This window comes from Cetorhinus maximus, chromosome 2 (genome assembly GCF_964194155.1).
Source record: "Cetorhinus maximus chromosome 2, sCetMax3.hap1.1, whole genome shotgun sequence".
Taxonomy (NCBI): Eukaryota; Metazoa; Chordata; class Chondrichthyes; order Lamniformes; family Cetorhinidae; genus Cetorhinus; species Cetorhinus maximus.
Window position 1 is genome coordinate 126442010 of NC_135880.1, and position 27409 is coordinate 126469418.

At 42.3% G+C, this 27409-nt stretch overlaps 1 long non-coding RNA gene across 1 annotated transcript; it reads right to left on the bottom strand.

Moving 5' to 3' along the window:
• Nucleotides 1–1627: 1627 nt before the first annotated feature.
• On the bottom strand, nt 1628–27339 carry LOC144690562 (uncharacterized). The gene is made up of 4 exons (XR_013578906.1): nt 27272–27339; nt 24951–25032; nt 20855–20992; nt 1628–1735 (listed from the first exon to the last, which is right to left on the bottom strand). It is a non-coding gene; the product is annotated as an uncharacterized LOC144690562 (long non-coding RNA).
• Nucleotides 27340–27409: the final 70 nt, after the last annotated feature.

Genomic DNA, 27409 nt, shown 5'->3' on the forward strand with positions numbered 1-27409 from the left:
AACAAACAGTTCAGTTTCAGTGTCTGTGTCAGTTGTGTGCACTTTCTTCGATTTACACAGCTTAGCAAAGTGATTTAGTTTATCACAGTTCTTACACTGCTTTCCATAGGTAAATGCTCTGTTCTGCATCAGCTGCATTGAAATGTTTTAAATGCAGTTTTGCTCTTTTTATGTTCAGACTGTCTATTTGTTCTTTCCAGGGGCTGTTTCTGTTTAACTGCATCTAGCTGCTTGACCGTGTGTGGCTTATCATCTTTTGTCAGCTGTTTAATCTGGCGTTTCATTGTCTCTGCCGCTCTACAGATACTTATTGCTTTCTCCAGTGTGAGATCAACTTCTCTCAGAAGTCTTTCTCTCAGTGTCATTTGCGATCTCGTAAATTATTCTACCTTGGATGAGTGATTCTTCAAGCTCTCCAAATTCACACGATTTAGCTTGTTTCCTCATCTCAGTTACATAATGACTAATGTTGTCACTGCCTTGCGTGCATATAAAAAATTGCTATCTTTCATACGTGATGTTTTTCTTAGGGCTACAGTAGGCTTAGAAATTTTTCCATTATTTCTTTCAAGTTATTTCATTTCTCATCACTTTCAAACGTGAATGTGTTATAGACTTCGAGGGCTGCTTCCCCTGCTATATGAAGAAAGATGGAAGACTGTACCTGAGGGTCTTTTAAATCACTGCCTGTCGCTGTGAGGTACAGCTTGAATTGCTGCTGGAACCTCCTCCAGTTTTCGGCGAGATTTCCCTCCAAACTGAGCTCTGTTGGTGGTTTCAGAATCTCCACTGTGTGTTTAGTTTACTTCTGACACCATGGCTTGTTTTTAGTTTCAATGATGCACACAGGCCGTTGACATTGTAGCTGAGCTAACTTTATTGATAACACAGTTTCCTAACACAAACACATATCTGCAGTAACCGAATTCTATCAAGACAGACCCCAACATGTGCTATCTGAACTTCAACTCCCAGGTCAGGTGGCCCCCTATCTAGAGCAGAGTACCCTATAGTATCTAATACTGGGGTCCGCTAACACATTCAACACTTATCTTTACAGACAGTGACAATTTTAAAGGCGGTGAGGAGGTGGAACAAGGTGAGGTGGCTCAATGGAGGGCAGCATGCTAGGAGAGTATGAGGAGAATGAGGTGTGATTTGGTAATAGGAGTACATGGTCAGCCCGGCAATTTGGATAGGGCAGAGCAAGGAAAATATCTATTTTTTGGCATGGGGGCATTGCTGGCAAGGCAAGCATTTATTGTCCATCCCTAATTCCCCTTCAGATAGCCAGGCTTAAGTAAGGTCTTGGAGTGAGCTGTAAACCTTGTAGCTGAAAGACCAGAATGGAACGATCATCCAAATTGAGCTGTGACCAATTTAAGCTTACACAGTCTTATTTTGCAGAGATTAAATAACTGCTTATTTCCTTCTGAAAGAAAATGGTTCACCTTAATGTAAGGCAATATTTTTCATAAAGCTTATTATAGTTAAATATCTTAGAAGATAATTTTGATAACTCTTGAACTCCTTCAACAAGTTATCTATAATGATATTTTATTTTTGCAGGTACTAATTAAAACCAACAGTAATTATATATTTTCCATATATATATATTAATATTTTGGTTCGATGTCATCATTAGTCTGCTCTTATTAAAGAATTTGTGATTTTTGTACATACATTGCAAGAACGCAGCAACATCTGCAGGGTCAATAACATCTTTTCCAAAAACCTGTTAAAGAGAACACAGGTGTATGAAATAGTAACAAAGAGATTACACAAAGATCTGATACAAAGCAACATGATGGAAACCAAACAAAACAAGAACTAAGCACAGTATAATCCGTAGAGATAGTGATGGCACAGGGGAAAAAAATTCTATGCAAACCTGTGTAGAACTAAACAAACATGAAGAGGGTAACTTTATCCTAACCCCATCCAATTTTATTTAAACTTTTCCTGGTGATGTCACACTCCCAGAGGCAGTCAGGAGCATATTCAACGTTTGCAGGTTGAATGCAAATACAGCCTAAATTTGGTTTCCAGCTGCAGTAATTGCTCTCAAACTTCAAAAATCCTCAGGCTCAAAAATATCTCTCTTCCAGCAGTCTCAGTTGATTCTTGAAATAGCTGTGGCTTATATTTCTCTTTCCAACATACACTTTGTACATTGTAAGCAAAAAACCATGAAATTTGAAGCTTGCAGTGCCACTGGCTCCATTTACATATGTTAAAAATAAGCTTGGCCCAGATTCTATTCTGAAGATAGTTTCTGAGCTGGATGGGGTGTTGGTCGGATTGCATGGGTTAAACTTGTAAGTCAACAAGTCAATCGAAGTCTTTGATCACAACCCAATTGTGCCATTTAAGTTTAAATTTTGGGTTTCACTCGTCCAAGCTGCGCAGCGAGTATGATGCAAGCCACATGACGTGATCTCAGCTGTATTTCAAGGGATACACAAATGGGAATTGGAAGTTGTTAACAGGGTCCATGCAGTTGGCGAGGTCAAAACTAAGACACAGAGCCTTTCCTTGCTGAGAGAATTTATTGACTTTGTTCAATGTCAACACTCCTCACATGCACTCTGTGTCCCAGCTATCCCCAATTTATATATGTTCAAATACCCATCACCCGTTTCCCTTAACAATGTAATTGACATTAACAAACCTTAACAATGCCATTGGTAAGATATTGACAGAAGTGTTCAGGATGAATGGTGCACATGAAATAAGAATAACATCCAGATTCAATGATACATCATTGGAATTACTGCTGGGTACAGTCTGGAGCAGAAGGGGCATACTTTTCCCCAGCAATGGGAGGGAGAAACCTGTGTCTCCCATCAAGGTGGCACGGCTGGAGTTAGCTGAGGAGGTGAACAGCAGAAACATGGTGCCCTAGTATTGGATTCAATGTAGGAAATGGTTTAATGCCCTTAATAAGTCAGGAAAAGTGAGTACATTTGTTGTTTAACCTACATCCTGTGCTTTGAGCACTCCCTTCCCAACTCCCACTCTGTCTAGCTACACATTCTCCATCTCATTATTTGTTAAACCCACTCAACTTCCAACACTACCCAGTTTTTACTTTCTATGCCCTTTATCACCTCCCCAATCACCCAAATTCTTATGCAATGTGATGCACCCTCACCAAATGCACTGCATCCATAGAATGAATACCTGAACTTCATTCACTCACAGGTCTGTTTCATTGCCCCCTGTCGAAGAGAGGACAAAACACAAGACAAAAGCAGAGGGCTGGGCGTGGACCACCATAAATAGCTGAGCTGACAGATACAGAAGAGGACACCCTGGAGATAAGTGGCAGATCTGTGTACCTCTCAGTCTGAAATGGAGAGGCAAAGAGCTCACAGATACCTGCTAACAGGATTACAAATATCTTTGACATACATGCTGACATTATTTCATTGATAACTGAATAATGAGAAGGCTGAGTATGGCGATTGTCAAAATTGTGATTTTGTCACTACTCCATCATATCTGTTTCTTTTTTCTTCCAGGACCTTCATGTGTGCAAGAAGCATCACAGTACATTCATGATGACCGCATTGCTTCTGAGTGTGCACCATCACAGGATGTACAGCCATGTACCTGCATATATGCTCACTCTTCGGTGGATCCATTTAGCCAGTTACAGTAGTTGGTTATTTACCTGGTGAGTCACATCTCAAGTGAACACCAGCAGACCCTGGTACCTGGGAGAGCTGTGGAGAAACCGCATCCTTAGATGCAATTGTCTTCAAGCTCTACTCAGCTGGGTGCAGATGTTGAGCCGTTGGGACTATGGTTGAGAAAGAAAGCGCTGGACATGAATCAGCAACATAAACAAACACTAACACACAGGTATATCACACACACAATCTGCACACTTCTGCAAAGAGGATGGAGGAGTCCAACTCAATTGCTGGTGGATTGGTTAGCAGGGAATGGTGAGAATGTTTGCCATGGAGAGAATGTCTGCCTCCATGGGGCTTCAAACATGGTTCTTAAATGAGTCCAAGAGAAAAAAAATGTTGAAAATAGCATATAATTTTGGAGCTTTCTGATGCACTGCAACAAGCAGTGCATGAGTGAATGCTCTTTTCTAGACTTGATTCCTGTGAGTGAACCATGCATTGTTCAAGGATTAAACAAAGCTAAACTGTCAGGCAATAATAAGCACAAACTTCAAGTTGACTATAGCACATAACCAAGTATATAATTTCAGATGGAAAAATATGGGGGAATATGGTCCAGTTAGGAACACAACTCTGCAATTTTCCCCCAAAGTTCTTCTCTCTTACTGTCACTCAGCTCCTGATCTCATTATGGCCTTGGTTCAAACTTGGACAAAAGAGCTAAACTCCAGGAGCGAGCTGAGAGTGACTGTCCTTGACATCAAGGCAGCATTTGACCGAGTGTGGCATTAAGTAGACCTAGCAAAACTAGAGAATGGGAATCGAGGAAAACTCCCCGCTGATTGGAGTCATACCTAGCACAAGAAAGATAATTGTGTTGTTCGAGGTCAATCATCTCAGTTCCAGGACATCACTGCAGGAGTTCCTCAGGGTAATGTCCTCAGCCCAACCACCTTTAGCTACTTCATTAATGATCTTCCTTTCATCATAAAGTCAAAAGTGGGGACGTTCGCTGATGATTGCATAATGTTCAACATCATTCACGAATCCTTAGATACCGAAGCAATCCATGTCCAATTGCAGCAAGACCTGGACAATATCCAGGCTTGGGCTGACAAGTGGCAAGTAACATTCGCATCACACAAGTGCCAGGCAATGATCATCTCCAACAAGAGAGAATCTAACCATCGCCCCTTGACATTCAACGGCATTACCAATGCTGAATCCCCCACTATTAACATCCTGGGGGTTTCCATTGACCAGAATCTGAACTGGACTAGCCACATAAATACAGTGGCTACAAGAGCAGGTCAGAGGTCACAAATCCTGTGGCTAGTAACTCACCTTCTGACTCCCCAAAGCCTGTCCATCATATACAAGGCACAGGTCAGGAGTGTGATGGAATACTGTACACTTGCCTGGATGAGTGCAGCTCCAACAACACTCAAGAAGCTTGACATCATCCAGGGCAAAGCAGCCCACTTGATTGGCACCCCATCCACAGACATTCACTCCCTCCACCTCTGATGCACAGTGGCAGCGGTGTGTACCACCTACAAAGTGCACTGCAGGAACTCACAAGGCTTCTTAGACAGCATCTTCCAAACCCACGATGGTTACGATCTAGAAGGACAAGAGCAGCAGACACCTGGGAGCACCACCACTTGGAAGTTCCCCTCCAAGCCACTCACCATATTGACTTGGAAATATATCACTGTTCCTTCATTGTCACTGGGTCAAAATCCTGGAACTCCCCCCTAACAGCACTGTGGGTGTACCTACACCACATGGACTGCAGAAGTTCAAGAATGCAGCTCACCACCAGCTTCTCAAGGCCAATTAGGGGTGGGCAATAAATGCTGGCCTAGCCAGTGATGCCCACATCCCGTGAAAGAATAAAAAAAATCTTCCCCCCCACCCTCAAAAGCTTCCTTTTAAAATCTCTGTTTGACTGCAATCTCAAGCACTTCCCATAATTTTCTCTTCTGCTCCTCCTTTGGTCTGGCATTAAAATGTGAAACACCTTTGGATGTTTTGCTGCAGTAAAATGACTATATAAATGTAAGCTGTTGCTGTTTTGTTGTTTCATGTTGCACATCAGAGCACTAAGCTCACACATGGAATCTTTCTTTGGACTGGGCATAAATTCAGTATATGTTTATGCTGATTTTCTTTTCCCGCATTATTTTTGAGGCAGTTCATTTGAAGAAAAGACTCGCTGAAAGATGATTACATCAGAATTTTAATTTCTGTGGCTTTTCTCACCCAATTTCATCCTGATACATAACAAAATGTAACACAATTTTATTGCCTTTTCTGAACATAAAAGAACTGTATCATACATCACTATTTGTTATATACAGCTGAGTTTATAAAGTACGTTGGTGGTATCTGGTGGTAGCAGGAAGGAACTGCATGGACTTTGATTCAAATCAACTTTGAGGAAACATCCACAACAAATTTCTGTCTGTTTCAACATTGTTTAGCCCAGAATTGCAAAGTTGGAGCCTGAAATTCCTGGGGATAGCAACAATGTTCTTTGGGGAGCAGGAATTTAGGGAAGAATGCATTTCTGTAAGGATTTCACCCTGTTTACATTGTCCTTTTAATTTCCTGTGGGAGGGGCTGAATAGGAGAGAACAAATTAGCAGTATAGAAATAGCAAAGCATTTTTTTTTTAAACAGAGCATTCAGGTGGAAATCTTTTCATCAATTGTGTGCTTGTAAAAGCTCCTTCACCCCTGCAAACCCCACCATCTAGGAGTCTCCTCATGGTTTTTGCGCTTTCCCGAGATTTTGCCCACATCTCCACTGGCTTTATTTACATATGTCAGAGTGAAAGCTAATGGCATCATAGCTTGGGGCTTCCTGGTTTTGCACTACTACAGCACACTGAGTCAGACTGAGATGTACGAGGAGCAGCAACTGTGAGGATCACCTGATCAAGGTAAAAGTCAGGAGTTTATGATCTTGAAGATTTTGGAAACTTTATATATTGACTTCTTCAAATTGGGGAAGTTTTTTTGTGCATTTTTCCCCCCAATTATCATGGTCCACAAATGCCAATACATGATTCTGACTGTATCTCACAGGATAAGCATACCAGAATATTTTAGAATCCCAATCCATCGCCAGTCACGGTACCAAGCTTGATGTATGGGCATGCTGCTCTATACGATTATTATGGAGAGGTGGTGGTGGGGGGGTGGGGAGCCAAGCTGGATAGAGCTAAGGCTCACCAGGTATTATCGACCCAAATACAGACAAAGGTCATATCAGGACCTTTTGGAGGAACTCTGCATAAGTATGATATACCAATGTATAAATAAGTATTCTGTATGACCTGTATGAAGGGCTGCAGCCATGCTCACTGTTATCCAGTGCTCTGTCAGTGGCTAGGAGTGGCTGCTTTAAAGTAAGCTCAGGGATTGTTTGCAACATCAGAACATCAGCTAAGAAATAGCACAGGTTAATGATGCCCTTTATAGTAGAACAGCCTAACCCATTACCTTTGGTATCACAGCAAGCTAGCAAAGTGATAGGGTTATCCAGCTTCTGGGGTTGCTCAGTTCCCCATTAGTTCTGAGTACAATTGATGGTACCCACATTATGTTGATAGTGCCCATAAAACACCCAATTTAGCTACCTCAACAGGCTCAAATGTAGGAAGTTGCCATCATGCCTTGACCTTCATCCATTTTCATGGCCTGAACTTTTCAGAGCAAAGAATCAGCTCCACAGACGGTTTCTGGGTGACAAAGTACCCTAATTAACGGGGCACAAACAGCAACACACGAGTGTTACAGTAAGGCTGGCAATCTAGAGGTTCAATGGAATGTTGAGAACATGTTATTGTTGCCTGGACAGGTCAAGAAAGGGTCTGCATTGTGCTACAGATCAGATGTCCAAAATAGTGATAGATTGTTGTGCCCTTTACAATTTTGCCTTTCAGGGCGGACTTTTGACTTAGCTAAGGAGGCGGCCTTGGCTCCGACAGATCTAGAACCATAGAGTAGACCATCAAGATGACATACACACAGAGTCCTAGAGTCATTACAGCAAAGAAGGAGCCCATTCAGCCCATTGAGTCCATGCCAGCTCCATAGACCAATCCAGTTAGTCCCATTCCCCCATTCTATTCCTGTAGCTCTGCAAGTTTATTTCCCTCAAGTGCCTATCCAATTTCCTTTGGAAATCATTGATCATCTCCACTTCTACCACCCTCATAGGCAGCTAGTGGTCAGATGTCCAGTTTTTTGCCAGACAGTCCAGATTTCACTGCATTTGGGCCCATTCTGGTACCAGATGACCTTTGATCTGAGATTTCAAAAGCTTGCTGTCTCACACTGTTTGTAATGCCACACAGCCCAGCCAAGAGAAGATCTAGTCATTTCTGGGCTTTCATAACCAATGTAGTGATGAATCAGAAGTGAAAAATAGCAGAATCAACCCAATAAAGACTGAGCAGCTCCAAAACGTCACCTATTGACTAAATTTGGCTCACCCACCCTATGATCATTTCCAGGTCAGTGAGTGTGCTCATGAAAAAAGGTTTTATCAGACCAGTCCTGCATCCTCTTGATGCTGCCCTCAGCATGTTCTACCAGTATCATTGGCTACCGCCAAAATCAGTCATTCCAAATAATTTCCAGGTCGGCGAGTCCCTGGGAAAAAAGATCCTAGAGTTGTCCTCATCATACCCACACCGTAACACGCACCATACACCATTCACCAATTCAAAATACAGGAAAGACGTTGTTCAATCCTGAGAATATCAAGGAATGTGATTTCATAACAAAATGCAGGAAACGAGAGCATCATGCATTCTGCCCTTTGTGCCGGTGTAACATTGATGTCAACCATCGAGGAAAAGGAGAGGTGAATCAGTACGTTTTGTCAGAAAAGCACAAATGTTAACACTCAAAGTGCAGGTACGTCATCATTGAGCTGTTTTTAAATCCCCAAAACGATAGAGGACTGCTGCTAAACTATGTAAAGTCTACCATGCCGTGAGGCACCACCAGTCTTATAGTAGTATCGACTGCAGCATAAAAGTTTTTAAAGAAGCCTATAGCGACTCCTCCATGGCGAGAGGCTTACTTGTAGGAAAACAAAGGCAAAAGCACTGAGCAAGAATATTTTCCCAGAACGAATAAACAGTAAAAACTGAGAAATAAGAGTACTGGTCTGAACTGTTTTTTCCTTCTGAGTTAGCTCCATATTCTGTAAGGAAACATTTAGATTATACTAAAGCAATCTTTTTTTTTCCCTCTTTGGCAACTGATGCCTCAAACAAGGGTACAACAAATGTTTCCTCTTAGTTTTGAGATATTTCAATTTTGAGAATGCGGTCCAGCATTTATGGTTGGATTTCTATGTAGATAGCCAGGAAACCATGCAAGCAATTGCAGCAGAAATATATTCCAAACTCAGTGCCTTTGATCTCAGCATAGGAAGACTTTCCTCATATTTAGCTGACAACACAAGTGTTAACTATGGAAAGCACATTAGTGTTTACCAAAAACTGAAAAGTGCTCAAAAGGACATTGTTGCAGCCAATTGTTTGGCTCAAATTTTGCTCAATGCAACAAGGTACATCGTTGGAAACTTTGATGTTGATGTAGAAATCATTATTCTCATGTGATCTCTTCAGAATTTCTGCCGGCAATTGAGGGATTTTTTTGTTTGTTGAAGTGGAGGAGAGCAATCCATTGAGGCATGTTGTCACCAGATAGCTTTCTCTACTGCTGGTTATTGAAAATTGCTGAAATGGAGAAAACCTATGGTAAGTCACTTTCAGAGTGAAGATGAGGAAGAGTGCCCCAAAACACAATGGAGTGCTTCAGGGACATTGGGTCGCCAATGAAGTGGCTGAGCTTCACTTTCCTTTTCTCAACAATGCTCTGAAACTATTCACAGAATGTAGTGATGCTTTACAGTCCAAGCTGTTTAATGTCCTTTCGGTATATGAGTTGATGAGTGACCTGGATAAGAATTTGGAGAGAAGGATTCGGGACAAGATTTTTGACAGTGAATGGCAGACTGAAGCAATTAACACCAGATGTGGTAGGCAAATGTAAGAGAGGATTTTTAACTTTCTATAAAAGAGTCAAGAAGTACTTGAGTTACAGGTATGACTGGTCTGAAAACAGCTTACAAAAAACATCCAAATTAGCCCTTGCAAATAAATACTGCGGGCGGAATCGACACTAAGTGCAGAAACGGGTGGGAAAACCGAAGACATTGCCCCGAAAGGCAAGAAGACTGCAGCCTCCCTGTTTAAGGTCCCTTGAGTGCCTTTTGGACGCAATGAAGGCCCGTCGTGATGTCCTCTACCCCTAAACTGGCTGCAGGAAGGGCAGTAACATCACTAATCCAGCATGGGAGGCGGTGGCAGCGGTGGTCAGCACCAATGCCCTGCAAAACGACAGCCACCCAGTGCCGAAAAAGGATGAATGGCCTCATCTCTTCTCATCACTCTCAGCTCTCACACTCACAAACCCATCACACATTCACAGGGGTCTCACACCCCAAGGGACAACACCACTAACTCTCACACAATCCCTCACATCCCCATCAGGCTCATATCACCTGGAGCTCGCGTCCTCATCCCGTCCACGTCTCTGCTCACCACACGAACATTCCATGCAGTGCCATGTCCTGCTCACACTCTCTCCATTTGTTTCCATGCAGGGAAAGCTGGCTCACAACAGCAGGGAGGGGTCCCAGATCCGGGGTGGAGTGGCCCACTTTTGGCCCATCACTCACTTTGAGGAGCATGCCATCGCACTGACTGGTGAGGGTGTGGATGGTGCCTGCGGTGATGATGAGGTCAGCAGCAAACATCCTCATGATGATTCTGCCCCATATCATCCCTCTCTCAATGCAAATGAGTGCTCTCTGCCCTGCTTTTGACTGTGCTACCATGCACGGATTATCTCTACTTTGGTTCACAGGGAGCTCTGCCAAGTGACCGACACCCTCAGCCAGCCAGTCCCTCAGCTCCAGCCAAGAGGACCTCCTCCTCCATGAAAGAGCTGGAAATAAGCAACCTGAAAGATCTGTCACTGCACTTACCCACACCCTCCACCAGCACAGAGAGACACACATCGGTGGGACCTAGATCTAGAGCAGGCTTGGTTTCACAATCTGGTGGTCACTACATGGACACGTGCCCGCAGCAGGAGGAAGCAGGTCAGCTGAGCTCCCCGGCACTCGGAGGACTGCTGGGGATGAGGCATCTGTTAGGTCTGAGACAGATGAGCCTTTGGATTTAGCCCTCCAACCCATCCTGGAGAGTCAACAGAAGGCAGGGGAACATCACGCAGAGCTGTTTGAAGCCCTCAACAGAATGGCATGTGAATCGGAGGAGTGCGTTTGTCTGCACTCTGATGAAGTGGTGACCACATGTGCATGTGTGTAGGTCTCCATAGGGAGGATGGCAACACTATGGAGACCCTGGTCCAGCAGAACGCAGCGATGCGTACAGACCTACATTCTATCGCGGTAGTCATGGCTGAGTTCCTGCAGTGGTGACATGAGGGGGAACGGGGCACCTCAATGTCCCCCCAGGAGCTCCTTCTCCTCGGCACCCAAAAGGAGGAGGAGCTGCAGCTGGACACCCCTGAGACATCCACTCAGGAATGTCAGAGGCTGTCCACTCCCTCTGAGTCCCCTTTGCCTGTGACCCCCCTCAACCTTGTCCCCTATAACCAGAGAGGGAGAAGCTAGCCCACAGGAGGACAGGCAACGCAATCTGGGACCCCCAAGGCCTCAGCTCTCCAGAGGACCCACACCGAAGGCATCAGAGGCAACAGGGCCAACCATTGCACAGGCTGTCAGGGGGAAGTAAGCTTAAAAAAGCATATTTCATAAGTTTAAAGGATGTCTAACCATCAACCAGAATCTATTTGTAGGTAAGGATGCATGGAAGTGAAAGTTAAAGCAGCTGCCAGTAACTAATATTGCAATAGAAAGCTAAATTTGACTTCAAGGACTATTCTCATTGGCAGAAAATGATTTTTAAAAATTCATTCACGGGATGTGGGCTTCGCTGGCTGGGTCAGCATTGATTGCCCATCCCTAGTTGCCCTTGAGACCATAAGAACATAAGAAATAGGAGCAGGAGTAGGTCATTCGGCCCCTCAAACCTGCCCCACCAATCAATAAGATCATGGCTGATCTGTCCCAGGCCTCAACTCCTCTTTCGTGCCAGCTCCTCATAGCTCGCAACTTCCCAATATTTCAAAAATCTATCTATCTCCTCTTTAAATACTTTTGGTGGCCTAGCCTCCACAACTCTCTGGGATAGAGAATTCCAGACATTCACTACCCTCAGAGAAGAAATTCCTTTGCATATCAGTCTTAAATGAGCGTCCCCTTATTTGTAACTGTCCCGTAGCTCGAGATTCCCATCTAGTGGAAACATCTTCTCAATATTTACCCTGTCAAGCCCCCTCAGAATCTTGTATGTTTCAATAAGATCACCCCTTATTCTTCTAAACTCTAATGAGTAAAGGCCAAACCTGTTTAGCCATTCTTGATAAGTCAACTCCTTCATCCTAGGAATCAGCCTAGTGAATCTCTTTTGAACTGCCTCCAATGCCAGTATATCCTTTCTTAAATATGGGGACCAAAACTGTACACAGTACTCCAGGTGCGGCCTCACCAACACCCTGTACAGTTGTAACAAGACTTCACTATTTTTAAACTCCAACCCCCTAGTAATAAAGGCCAAAATTCAATTTGCCTTCTTAATTACTTGATGCACCTGCATCCTAATTTTTTGTAAAAGTAAAATACTGCGGATGCTGGAAATCTGAAACAAAAACAAGAATTGCTGGAAAAACTCAGCAGGTCTGACAGTATCTGTGGAGAGAAAGACAGAGTTAACGTTTCGAGTTCAAATGACTTTTCTTCAGAACCTGTTTTTCTTGCTAACTTTTTGTGTTTCATGCACAAGAACACACAGATCCCTCTGTGCCTCACCTTTTTGGAGTCTCTCTCCATTTAAATAATAGTTTGCCTTTTAATTCTTCCTATCAAAGTGCATTAAACTCCATCTGCCACTCACTCAACCCATCTATATCCCCTTGCAGATTCCTTATGTCCTCATCAGAACATGCCTTCCCACCTATTTTTGTATCGTCAGCAAATTTGGATACATTACGCTCTGGCCCCTCCTCCAAGTCATTAATATAGATAGTAGATAATTGAGGTCCTAGGATTGATCCTTGTGGCACTCCACTAGTTATGCCTTTCCAACCTGAAAAAGATCCATTAATCCCGATTGTATTCTGTATTAACCAATCCATGCCCCCAATACCGTGAGTTCCTATCTTGTGCAATTACCTTTTATGTGGCATCTTATCGAATGCCTTCTGTAAATCCAAATACACTACATCTATCAGTTCCCCTTTATCAACTCTGCTTGTTATATCCTCAAAGAACTCTAGCAAATTTATCAAACATGATTTCCCTTTCACAAAACCATGTTGACTCTATTTGATTGCGTTCAGCTTTTCCAAATGTCCTGCTATTTCTTCCTTAGTAATGGACTCTAGCATTTTCCCAAAGACAGATGTTAGGCTGACTGACCTATAATTTCCTGCTTTTTATCTCCAATCCTTCTTGAACAGGGGCATCACATTAGCAGGAATCCAGCGGATTCTGGAATATTTCGACCAATACCTCCACTAGCTCTGCAGCCATTTCCTTTAAAACCCTGGGATGTAGGCCATCAGGTCCTGGTGACTTGTCTGCCTTTAGTCCAATTAATTTGCCAAATACTTTGTCCCTTGCGATAGAGACTGTTACAAGATCTTTCCTCCCATTAGCTCCTTGCTTATCTGATATTGTTGGGATGTTTATAGTGCCTTCCATCATGAAGACCAATGCAAAATATTGGTTTAAATTATCTGCCATTTCCCTGTTCCCCGTTATCAATTCTCCAGTTGCATCCTCCCAGGGTCCCACACTCACTTTAGCCACTCTCTTTCTTCTTATATACCCGTAGAAGCTCTTGCTGTTTGCTTTTATATCTCTTGCCAAATTACTTTCATAATCAATTTTCCTCCTCTTTATTAGCTTTTTAGTTATCTGCTGCTGGTTCCTAAAAAAATCCCAGTCCTCTGGCCTACCATTAGTTTTTGCCGCTTTGTATGCCTTAGTTTTTGATTGGCTACTCTCCTTGACCACCTTCGTTAACGAGTGGTTCATCCTTTGAGTCCTTCTTTTTGACCGGGAAAATTTTTTGCTGAGTGTTATGAAATAACTGCTTAAATGTCTACCACTGCTCATCCACTGACCTTCCCCTTAGTCTATTTTCCCAGCCCACTTTAGACAACTCTTTCTTCATACCTCTGTAATTGCCCTTATTTAAGTTGAGGACACTGGTTTGAGACCAGAGTTGCTCGCCCTCAAACTGAATTTGAAATTCTACCATGTTGTGATCGTTACCCCCTAGATGATCCTTAACTATGTTATCTCTTATTAATCCCACCTCATTACACATTACTGAATCTAAAATAGCCTGTTCCTGGGTAGGTTCTGCAATGTATTGCTCTAAGAAACAATCCCTGATGCACTCTACAAATTCGTCTTCCACGTTACCCCTGCCAATTTGATTTGTTCAGTCCATATGCAGATTAAAATCAACCATGACAATTGTAGTGCCCTTCTTACACTCTTCCATTATTTCCCGATTTATACTTTGTCCTACAGTGAGACAACTCTTCGGGGGCCTATAGACGACTCCTACCCATGGCTTCTTCCCCATGCTATTCCTTATTTCCACATCATGCTCTATTGCACCTAGTTCACTATTCACCACTGCTCTAATAACTTCCTTTATTAACAAAGCTACCCCACCTCCTTTTCCTTTTTGCTTATTTTCCCAGAATGTAGAATACCCTTGAACATTGAGTTCCCAGTCTTGGTCATCCTGCAACCATGTCTCTTTAATAGCTATCAAGTCATATTCATTTATTTCTATTTGTGCCGTCAACTCATCTATTTTGTTACAAATGCTGTGTACATTCAGCTAAAGAGCCTTAAGCTTTGACTTTTTACCATTATTACTCATTCTGGTTCTAATCTCTGCTGCACTCTTCTGCTTATATTTTCTGCCCCTTCCTGTCACACTTTGATTATTATTCGCCTCTTCACTACCCTACACCCCTACTCTCTCATTTCTTTTTGATTTTTTAAACTTTCCTTCAATTGAACCCTCCCCCAACTAATTAGTTTAAAGTCCTATCGACAACCCTAGTTATACGATTCACCAGGACATTGGTCCCAGCATGATTCAAATGAAGCCCGTCCTAATGGAAGAGCTCTCTTTCTTTCCCCAGTACTTGTGCCAGTGTCCCAAGAATCGGAACCCATTTCTCCCACACCAATCTTTGAGCCACGCATTTACTTCCCTAATCTTATTTACCCTACGCCAGTTTGCACCTGGCTCAGGTAGTAATCCAGAGATTATTACCTTTGTGGTTCTGCTTTTTAAATTTAGCCCCAAGCTGCTTGTAGTCCCTCAATAGAGCCTCTTTCCTAGTCCCGCCTATGTCGTTGGTACCTACATGGACCACGACAATTGGATCCTTCCCCCCCAACTCCAAGTTCCTCTCCAATCCAGAAGAGGTGTTCTTAAACTTGGCACCAGGTAGGCCACACAACCTTCGGGACTCCGTCTTTGCTGCAGAGAACAGTATCTATTTGCCTAACTATGCTATCCCCTATTACTAATACATTTCTCTTTTCCCCTGCAATTGAATGGCGCTCTGTACCACGGTGCTTTGGTCAGTTCGCTCATCCTCCCTGCAGTCTGTGCCCTCATCCACACTGGGAGCAAAAACCTCGCACCTATTGGACAAGGGCACTGGCTGAGGCTCCTCCAAAGCTACATTTTAGATCCCCATACCTACCTCACTCGCAGTCATACCCTCCTGTCCCTGACCACAGTCCAAATTTGATGTAATTAATCTAAGGGGTGTGACTGTCTCCTGAAATAATGTCCAGGTAACTCTCCCCATCCCTGACGTGTCACAGTATCCGCAGCTCGGACTCCAGCTCATCAGCTCTGAGCCAAAGATCCTCTAGCAACCAACACTTGCTGCAGATGTGGTCACCATGGGTCGGACTGGCGTCCACCAGTGCCCACATACTACAGCTGCAACACATCACCTGCCCAGCCATCTCTATTCTATTTAATTAACTAATTTGGATGTTATATATTTTAAAAGTGAATTTCTTAACTGTACTCTTCAGCTGCAATAACGTCTCCTTATTTAAACCATTTGGCCAATCAAAAGAAACATACAGAAGCAGTCCATGTCCAAATGCAGCAAGACCTGGACAATATCCAGGCTTGGGCTGACAAGTGGCAAGTAACATTTGTGCCACACCAATCACCTACTTGTTTTCCTTTGACGTCACACTTCGGCTCTAACAGGTAGAAACAGGTTGAAGGGGCTTTCTGTTGCCAGCTTTTATCTTGTGCCACCGCTGCCCTTCACACGCAGGTTCGGTCTCCGTGTGCTCTGTAAATGTCTTCGGTCGCTGTCTCACTCAGGCCAAAATCTCCCCTCACTGATCGTGCTCCTCTTAGGCAAGGCGGTGGTGAGCTACCTTTTTGAACCACTTCAGTCCATGTGGTGCAGGTACAACCACAGTGCTGTTAAGAAGGGAGTTCCAGGGTTTTGACCTAGCGACAGTGAAGGAAAGGCGATATATTTCCAAGTCAAGATGCTAAGTTACTTGGAGGGGAAATTCCATGTGATGGTGTTTCTATCTAACTGCTACCCTTGTCCCTCTAGATAGTAGCAGTCGTGGGTTTGGAAAGTGCTGTCTCAGGAACCTTGGTGAATTCCTGCAGTGCATCTTGTAGATAGTACAAACTGCTGCTGTGCGTGGAAGGAGTGTATATTTGTGGATGTGGTGCCAATCAAGTGGGTTGCTTTGTCCTGGATGGTGTCAAGCTTCTTGAGTGTTGTGGGAGCTGCACTCATCCAGGCAAGTGGACAGCATTCCATCACACTCCTGACTTGTGCCTTGTAGATGGCGACAGGCTTTGAGGAGTCAGGAGGTGAGTTACTAGCCGCAGGATTCCTAGCCTCTGACCTTCTCTTGAAGCCACATTATTTATATAGCTAGTCCAGTTTAGTTTCTGGTCAATGGTAACCACCAGGATGATCATAGTGGGGGATTCAGTGATTGTAATGCCATTGAATGTCAAAGGGCGATGGCTAGATTCTCTCTTGTTGGAGATGGTCATTGCCTGATACTTGTGTGGCACAAATATTACTTGCCACTTGTCAGCCCAAGCCTGGATATTATCCAGGTCTTGCTGCATTTGAACATGGACTGCTTCTGTATTCCAGCAGTCGCGAATGGTGCTGAACATTGTGCAATCATCAGCAAACATCCCCACTTCTGACCTTATGATGGAAGGAAGGTCATTGGTGAAACAGCTGAAGATGGTTTGGCCGAGCACACTACCCTGAGGAACTCCTGCAGTGATGTCCTGGAGCCAGATCACTGATCTCCAATAACCACAACCATCTTCCTTTGTGCTAGATATGACTCCAACCAGTGGAGAGATTTCCCCCGGATTCCCATTAACTCCGGTTTTGCTAGGGTGCCTTGATGCCAAATTTGGTGTACTGCAACCTTGATGTCAAGGGCAGTCACTCTCACCTCATCTCACGAGTTCAGCTCTTTTGTCCATGTTTGAACCAAGGTTATAATGAGGTCAGGAGCTGAGTGGCCCTGGTGGAACCCAAACTGATCTTCAGTGAGCAGGTTATTGCTAAGCAAGTGCCACTTGATAGCACCGTTGATGACCCCTTCCATCGCTTTACTGACGATTGAGAGTAGACTGATGGGGCAGCAATTAGCCAATTAGCCAGGTTGGATTTGCCCTGCTTTCTGTGTACAGGACATACCTGGGCAACTTTCCATATAGCTGGGTAGACACCAGTGTTGTAGCTGTACTGGAACAGCTTGGCTAGGGGCGTGGCCAGTTCTGGAGCACAAGTCTTCAGTACGATTGCCGAAATATTGTCAGGGCCCATAGCCTTTGCAGTATCCAGTGCCTTCAGCCATTTCTTGATATCACATGGAGTGAATTGAATTGGCTGAAGACTGGCATCTGTGATGCTGGGGACGTTCGGAGGAGGCCGAGATGGATCTTCCACTCTGCACTTCTGGCTGAAAATTGTAAGAAAGTGCTTCTGCCTTACCTTATGCACAGATGTTGCTGGGCTCCTCCATCATTGAGGATGGGGATATTTGTGGAGCCTCCTCCTCCAGTGAGTTGTTTAATTGTCCACCACCTTTCACAACTGGATGTGGTGGTACCGTAGAGCTTAGGTCTGATCCGCTGGTTGTGGGATCACTTAGCTCTATCACTTGCTGCTTATACTGTTTGGAACGCAAGTAGTCCTGTGTTATTGTTTCATCGGGTTGACACCTCATTTTTAGGTATGCCTGGTGCTGCTCCTGGCATGCCCTCCTGCACTCTTCATTGAACCAGGATTGATCCCCTGGCTTGATGGTAATGGTAGAGTGGAGGTATATGCCGGGCCATGAGGTTACAGATTGTGTTTGAGTACAATTCTTCTGCTGCTGATGACCCACAGTGCTTCATGGATGCCCAGTCTTGAGTTTCTAGATCTGTTCGAAATCTATGCCATTTAGCATGGTGGAAGTGCCACACAACACGATGAAGGGTATTTTCAATGTGAAGGTGGGATTTAGTCTCTACGATGACAGTATCGGGAGGAATGACCACCGCAGAGTCTTGGACAGCAGGCACGTTAGTGAGGATGAGGTCAAGTATGTTTGTCCCTCTTGTTGGTTCCATCAACACCTGCTGCAGACCTAGTCTAGCAGCTATGTCCTTTAGGACTTACCCAGCTCGGTCAGTAGTGGTGCTACCGAGCCACTCTCGGTGATGGACATTGAAGTCCCCTACCCAGAGTACATTCTGTGTCCTTGCCACCCTCAGTCCTTCCTCCAAGTGATGCTCAACATGGAGGAGCACTGATTCATCAGCTGAGGGAGGGCTGTACGTGTTAATCAACAGAAGGTTTCCTTCTGTTTCTTTGCCCATATTTGACCTGATGCCATGAGACGTCATGTGGTCCGGAGCAGATGTTGAGGACTCCCAATGCAACTCCCTCCTGACTGTATACCACTGTGCAGCCACCTCTGCTGAGTCTGTCCTGCCAGTGGAACAGGAAATACCCAGGGATGGTGATAGTGGTGTCTGGGACATTATCTGTAATATATGATTCCATGAGGATGACTATGTCAGGCTGTTGCTTGACTAGTCTGTGAGACAGCTCTCCCAATTTTGGCACTAACCCTTAGATGTTAGTAAGGAGGACTTTGCAGGATCGACAGGGCTGAGTTTGCCGTTGTCGTTTCCGGTGCCTAGGTCGATGCCGGGTGGTCCGTCCGGTTTCATTCCTTTTTTGAAACTTTTTTGTGGTTTGATACAACTGAGTGCATTTAAGAGTCAACCACATTGCTCTGGCTCTGGAGTCACATGTAGGCCAGACCAGGTAAGGACAGTAGATTTCTTTCCCTAAAAGGACATTAGTGAACCAGATGGGTTTTTACTACAATCGACAATGGTCAATCATGGTCATCACTAGACTTTTAATTCCAGATTTTTATTGAATTCAAATTCCACCATCTACCGTGGTGGGATTAAAATGCGAGTCCCCAGAGCATTATCTGGGTCTCAGCATTAGTAATTTAGCGACAATACCACTGCGCAATCACCTCCCCCCTATAAGAATAAGGATGGCAGAAATAGAAGCACTGGGCAGTAGAAAGAAGAAAGGTAAAGTTCAGAAAATTTATAACTTCAGTAGCAAACTCATCAACTGTTTGAGCATCATGCCAATAACAGTGAAGCATAAGGTGTAAAATTCAAGGGAAAACTAACCACAGTTCCATTTCTACTACAGTCAAATAATAATGCCACCAAGTTGGTAGAAAACAAATGCTGTGTGCAATTTCTCCCATTAACTTTAGTCTTCAGGCCTCTGCCACTAATCAAGATCTCTCCTTGCAGCCTCTTTAACACAGACATCCCCCTCACCATGCCCCAACAGTCCAAATTCCCTCCTCCACTGAATCTATAAAGCTTGTCTTCCCACTGAACATTGCAACTGCTGAAAATTCCTGTTATATTCCTCCATTATAAAGAATTATCATTCTTTTAAGGTAGTCTCCCATTTGGCAAGACTTTCTGGAACAGCTATCATTTCTGTATTTCCTGTGACATCCCCAACTTCTTTGTCCCCTCTTCTCCTGACTTTGCCCCTCCTGTTCCTTTCTCCTCCTCCCCTTTTCACTTTGTGTTCGCTCCCACCCCTTCTTTTGCCACATTTCTGCCTCAGTTGCTTCCCTTTCTATCCTTCCCTCCAGTATCCCTCTCCCACCTTGTCCTCCTGCCCAATCACATTCCTTTCCTGTCTGCTCCATCTTTCATCTCTTCTCTTTAAATCTGCTTCCCCTCTACTGTAGCTCCCTTTACCTCCTATCTTCACCTCCATATCCTTTCTCTTTCTAAGTCTCCTCTGCTTCTGCCCACTTCCATTTCCACCTCTCCACCTATATCTAGCTCCTTTCTTGCCTTAGTCCAACTGTCTCCGTGTCTTCCAATCCTGCTTAATCTGGATACTGTGTTTTTCAACTTCTTGTGTGCTTTTCAAAGACATTTAAATATAATGTACACCACAAATGTTCAATTCAAGCAGATAAAACATTTAAGGAACATATTAAAAAAAACTTGCATTTATATAATGCCTTTCATGATCACAGGATGTATCAAAGCACTTTACAGCCAATGAAGAACTTTTTGAAGTATTGTCACTGTTGTAATGTAGGAAATGCAGCAGCCAAACTATGCACAGCAAACTCCACAAAGAGCAATGCAATAATAACCAGATAATTTATTTTTGTGGTGTTGATTAACTCCCCTGCTCCTTTCCAAAATAGTGCCATGGGACGGAACTTCACTTAAGAGGGTAAATGGGGCCTTGTTTTAATATTTCATCCAAATGAAGGCACCCCCAACAGTGCAGTACTTCCTCAGTACTGCACTGAAGTTTCAGCCTTGAGTTTTGTGCTTAAATCCTGGAGTGGGACTTTAACCAGGAACTTTGTGACAACAGAAATTATTGTTAATTTGCACTCACCTTTTCAAATTGCAGTCTTTCATGAATAAGAAGTGGGAATACTGGCATGACACATTTTGTCTTCCAGTACTGACCGAGCATACTAATATTGATATAGACATCATCTTTTCTTGGTAAAATCACACCCGGACATGTTACCTTAATAAGGAAATAAAGGTACAGTTACAGCTCAATTAATATCTTAAAATTAACAAAAAATTTTAAAACTGTCTTTTTCATAACAAAGAGTACTGAAAATCCATTTGAAATCTATCTGCACATAATTTAAAATCTTGAGAATGTATGAATTAATTGCGATGCTACCAATTTTGGGAGCTCACTAAGGACAGCCTAAGGTTTACTAACCTTGTTGGATCCTTTTGATATTGGATATTGTGGAAATTTTGTAATGAGTTCTGATTGGAATGTGTTCTCAGTGTCAATCACTTGACTGCTGCCCCATCATCCTGACTGAATATTGCTAAGGTCTGTCAACAATTGAGGACCCACAGGTAATGTAGTGTTGCAGATGTACTCAGGTCAGATTTTTTTCTTCATGCAATCAGCTGTCGTAGCATTTTGCACTTGACTCTTCTGGGGTAGGTATCCTTCCTTCCATTGCTTACAGTCTACAAATGTTGTGCAGATATTTGAGCATGAGGAGCAATAGATTGCCTTCATTGCCCAATTCTGGATTGGTTGTTGGAATGGAAGACAAATCTCCCAGCCATGTACTGTTTTAACAACCAGGACAAAAGTGCGGCTTCTGGTTCAAGCCTCAGTCCTCAGGACTTATTGTGGAACAGCTGCTAGCACAAAAATGTGAGCAAAGACATTCAATTGCAGGGGACCGCACTCCTATAAGATAAATACAAAAACATTTTGAAACTCTGGGAAAGCAACTAACGTAAAAGGGAACCCCAAGGCCTTCTATAAGCATATAAATAATAAAAGGGTTGTAAGAGCAAGACCGATTAGGGATTGAACGAAAGGGGACTTGCACATGGAGGCAGGACAAATAGCTATGGTAGTAAACGAGTACTTTGCATCTGTCTTTATAAAGGAAGAAGGTGCTACTCAGGCTGAGGTGAGAGAGGAGGTAACTGGTACACTAGAAGAATTTACAATTAAGAAGGAAGAGGTGTTAGAAAGGCTATCTTTACTTAAAATACATAAGGTACCAGGACCGGATGAGATGTATCCAAGGGTACTCAGGGAAGTGAGAGTGGAAATTGTAGAGGTACTAATAATAATCTTCCAGTCTTCCTTAGATACTCGGGTGGTGCCAAAGGACCGGAGAATTGTGAATGTTACACCCTTGTTCAAAACGATGCTAAAAAAGGATAAAGCCAGGAACTACAGACCAGTCACTTTGACTTCAGTGGTAGGGAAACTTCTAGAAACTATAGTTGGGACAAAATCAATAGTCGCTTAGACAGTGCAGGATAATTAAGGAAAGCCAGCATTGACTCATTAAGGGAAAATCATGTTGAACTAGCTTGCTGGAGTTTTTTTGAGGAGGTAACAGAGAAGGTTGATAAGGGCAACACTGTTGATGTGGTGTACATGAATTTTCAAAAGGCATTTGACACAGTACCACACAACAGCTTTATGAGCAAAATCCTAGGTCATGGAATAAAAGGAAAAGTAGGCACTTGGATAAGAAATTGGCTGAGTGACAGGAAACAGAGAATAGTGATAAATGGTTGTTTTTTTAGATTGGATGAAGGTTTGTAGTGGAGTTCCCCAGGGGTCAGTGTTGGGATCCTTGCTCTTCCTGATATATATTAATGACCTAGACTATGATGTTCAGGGCATGATTTCAAAATTTGCAGATGATATGAAGATCGGAAACGTTGTCAACTGTGATAGGATAGTCTTGAACTTCAAAAGGACATAGACATGTTGGTGGATTGGGCAGACAAGTGGCAGATGAGGTTCAATGCAGAGAAGTGTGAGGTGATTCATTTTAGCAGGAAGAATATGGACATTGTATAAAATAAAGGCAGAAATGCTAAACGAGGTGCAGGAACAGAAGGATCTTAGTGTATATGTACATAAATCATTGAAGATGGCAGGGCATGTTGAGAGAGCAGTTAATAAAGCATATAGTATCTTAGGCTTTATTAATAGGGGCATTGAGTACAAGAGTAAGGAGGTCATGTTGAACTTGTATAAGACACTAGTTAGGCCTCAGTTGGAGTACTGCGTCCAGTTCTGGACACCATACTTGAGGAAGGATGTGACGGCATTGGAGAAGTACAGAGGAGGTTCACAAGGATGATCCCAGGAATAAAGAACTGTAGCTGTGAGGATAGATTGGAGAAGTTGGGACTGTTTTCCTTGGAGGAAAGAAGGCTGCGCGGAGACTTGATAGAGGTACTCCAGATCCTGAGGGGTATAAACAGGATAAATAATGAGAAACGGTTCCCACTCAAGAGAGCATTAAGAACTAGAGGGCACAGATTCAAAATAATTGGCAAGAGGAGGAAAAGTGATGTGAGGAAGTTTTTTCACCCAGAAGGGTGTTGGAGTTTGGAACAAACTTCTTGAGTGGGCGGTGGAGGCAGGTTCAATCAAGGTATTTAAAAGGGAATTGGATTTCTATCTGAAAAAAGAGAGATGTGCAAAGTTACAGGGATAAGGCAGGAGAGTGGGACTAGATAGAATGCTCTTTCAGAGAGCCAGTGCATCCTAAATGGGCCGAATGGCCTCCTTCTGCACTGTAAAGGTACTGTGATTCTGTGGGATCAGATGTCAGGCAATTAATTATTTGTGAACAAATGTCATGTGACAACTTTCCAGAAAATCTCCAACCAGAGCTGGCAACCCTAACAGAGCATCCAATTGGAGGTCTTCAAATGCAAGCAAAAGGAAGACACTTTTTGTCAGGCCAGCAGGAGCAAACTTTCCCCAAACTCTGTATTTCTGAGCTCACTCCCAACTAAGTACATCCCAATGCACAACGTGAAGAACACATATCCACAAATAGAAAATTAAACACAATTGAACACTTATGACTCCATCATTTTCCACACTCCAATGCTGGATCTATGCATCCTGCTTGCTCCTTCCTGTGGTTTTACACTTTGTCCTTTCTCCCTGGTCCTCGTGATCCAAATGCTCACCATTACAAACTTGATAAACTGCACCAATCCTTACTCTAAGAGTTCCTCTCCTGCTTTCCACTCCTCACATTTCCCAAGCTCAGCAAGCTTTGAGTCATGCTTCAAACTCAGTCTCCAGACTCAGACTAATTGAATGCTGTACATTAATGGTCTCTGCAGTGTTAACATCCAAAGTGATGAAATGATTCTCAGAAAATTAACACTAAGTTTTCAAAAGCTGTAGGTTGTATCACTGAATTAAATCTCCTGAGTTCTGTCTGATTATTTCAACATTTATAAATGTCAATGTTGGCCAAGTAAGTGGCTTGGAAAAAATACTGTTAAGTTTAGTGTTATATATATTTCAAAAGGAATGATAACTGGACACTTCCAACATAACAGCATTTTATAACATTAACTAGAAAAGGAAAGAAACAGTAAAATTATATAAGTGATAGCAAAAAATATGGAAATCTTTACGTATGCACATGGAGGTCCTTGAAAATTAAAAATATCCATGAGAGGCATATCTGGAGACACGGTGAAAGAAAATGAAGGAAAAGAGTGAACGTGGAAGGCAGAAAGAACAAAAAGAAATGGAAGTGGAAACAGGCAGAAAGATAATTACAATGATTGATAAAGATGCACATTTTTGATTTCCCCTGGTCATTGCAATGAGAGACTTATTGGCACCATTCTACATTTCTAATTACAACTTATACTATCTGCAAAGTTTACTTGAAATGTACAATACAGGTATGTGTAACCTATGAAAAGAAGCAACTAAATATATTTTTTTCAAAAATCAAATAAATGCCTACAGTGTGCAATGCCAAGAGCAGGGTTAAGAATCTTTGAGGTCCTGGCATCACGTTCAGTTCCAAATATATCCCTCTAAACTGTGCAACAACCCAAAGGTTCCCACATAGGCCACACAAAATCAGTCCACATGTGTGTGGCTGCACAATTAAATAAATCAGTCACTAACTCAAAAGAAAATTAGGGAATACCTTAATTGGTCAGGCCTTTCTGCAACCCCTGTGCAAACACCTCCCCATCCCCCACAATCCATTAAAATGCAAACGTAACATCCTGTGCATAAAGAAAAAGGTCTGTCAAATGTTTCCACACTGAACAAAATCATACCACATATATACAACATTTAAATAACACACTCTGGAGGCCAACACACTAAATCGCACCAGCGAAATCCATTCAGGATTGCTGGACTATAAAATATTCAGATTTGACTGGTAAAGCAAGCAACAGGCTGGACTAGCCTAACCTCATAAAAGCTGTTTCCTCATCTATTTCCAAATAAAGTTGTCCCTTTCTATATTCCTGGCAGAATTAAAAGCTCTACCCATAAGAGTACAAATATAAAGTTAAATAGCATCAACTATAAATAAGATAGTATTGCTGAAAAAAGAGACATGTCAAAGCTTTTTGTCTTGCAATCAGTAGGACACTTTGCAAGAATACCAATATAAGGAGAAAACAACAATTTATACCGTATGTGAAGAGAGTGTTGATTGGTTGGAACCAAAGTGAAAAGAACCTCATTTTGAATTTATAAGGTGAAAATGCTTTGCCTGGTGTCTGGTTAAGTCTATGGGTTGCTGTTGCCTTAATGGAGATTAGTTTGGGAATTTGTTAAAAGTTATGATAGTAATAATTTGTAGCCATGTGTATATATATTTTAACTTGTGTAAATTAATAAAATGTTTAATTTAGTTTCATGTAAAACCTTGAGAACTGGTGGTCTGATTCTTGAATTTAGAGTCGCATCTCAAACATAACACTTAACTGTCATAACCTATAATTTTGTTTAAAGTTTCCCTCTGGGCTTTTAAAGTAACTCAGCTTTACCAACTGCTCGGTCATAACAATGGGCAGAACACCTTTTTGGCTTCACGGCAGCATCCTGTTAGTGGTGAATACCACTTGTGTTGCTACTGCAGTGTAGCAGTGTGAAATTTGGATAATTGGTCAGTTGGCTTTTTTTTGTTGAAGTTAATTGCACTTTTCTGCAATGATTATTGGATGGTTTAAATGGAGTAAGCACTACTTTGCAATATTACCTAATCAGATTTGGTTGGAAAACCATGAACACCAATTCTATCTTTTTCAAGATTTAAAGGGAAGCTGAGGAAGTGCCATCATATCCTTTGAAATGCAGGAACAGTTAGGGAAGTATGGTATAGCTAATTGGAAGATTATAAATGAGACAGCTGCTTGGCATTGAAGGCTCATGATTCCTTCAGAAAAAGAACCAAGGAATTGTGTGCAACGGATAGGAAAAGACTATTACACATGTGTAAGATGGAGTCTAACTGAAGCAGTGTCAATAAACTTCAGACAGATAATCAATGATTAAGGCATCAATCTATATGTGTAGTGGTACTGTAATTAAGATAAAGGATATTAAAATATTAGATATTTATATAAAGTGGGAACTTGGGATGGTATAGTTACTTGACTGTGCAGGTCCACCTTTTGATTTGGATCATGTTTGACTCAAAACGGTTGTATTGTTTACATAATGTACATGTAACTAGGGACTCTTAATCTTTGTTAAAGTCACAAATCAATAAAATTGTATTTGATCTTAAACTAGAACTACCTCTGTGTATTTTGCCTGTTATATGGCTATAATCAACCATCATAAACAGTGAGCTTTTACTCATTTTAGAATACTCTGGAGCTGTCCTTTTTTAAAATGTATTGCATCCTACTTATTTTTGTAAACTTAATATTTTCCAAGAACTGAATGAAAAGATGCAAATTTCACAAGCTTGCAATAAAAGGGGTTTGCCACGTATGGTACTACATCACTGGCAGTTAGGTACAGTGCTCAACTTCAAGGACTTCTGGAAGAAGGTGTTTAAAGAAAAATGCAAACACGAGGCTTGAATATTGTTGTAAAGTAGTAGTACCAGACAAATATGGGAAAGTTTTTATAAATGATGCATTAAAATGAAAAAGTAGCTGTTTCGCTAATACCAAGAAATTGTTAACAAGATTAGGGAGAAAAGCAGACATTCTCCCTTTTTATAAAGAGATTTTTTTCGGGATAATCACTGTTTTCGATGTCCGGAATCTTAGCAACAGTCACAACATGTCATATCGACAGATTGAGTCCACAATTACATGCGGTTCATAAATACTGGGCTTGTCACTAATTAAACGTTGAACACCATTCAAGTGGTCTAGTGTAGAGCCACAAGAATATATATTTACGGTGCATCTGTAATACTTTAAATAAAGCATTGAATTAAGAGTATAACAATAAGAGTTAATTAAGAGTTGACAATATGCAAAAGTATCTTACCGCGTGGATTTCAAGTTGAATAACACACTTGAGAACTTTTTGAGGCATTTTACAGATTCAGAGGTCTGGAGGGGGGAAAAACAATGTCAAATGAACTAATTTGGTATGAAAATAACTTGCTGATCACAAACTGCTTGT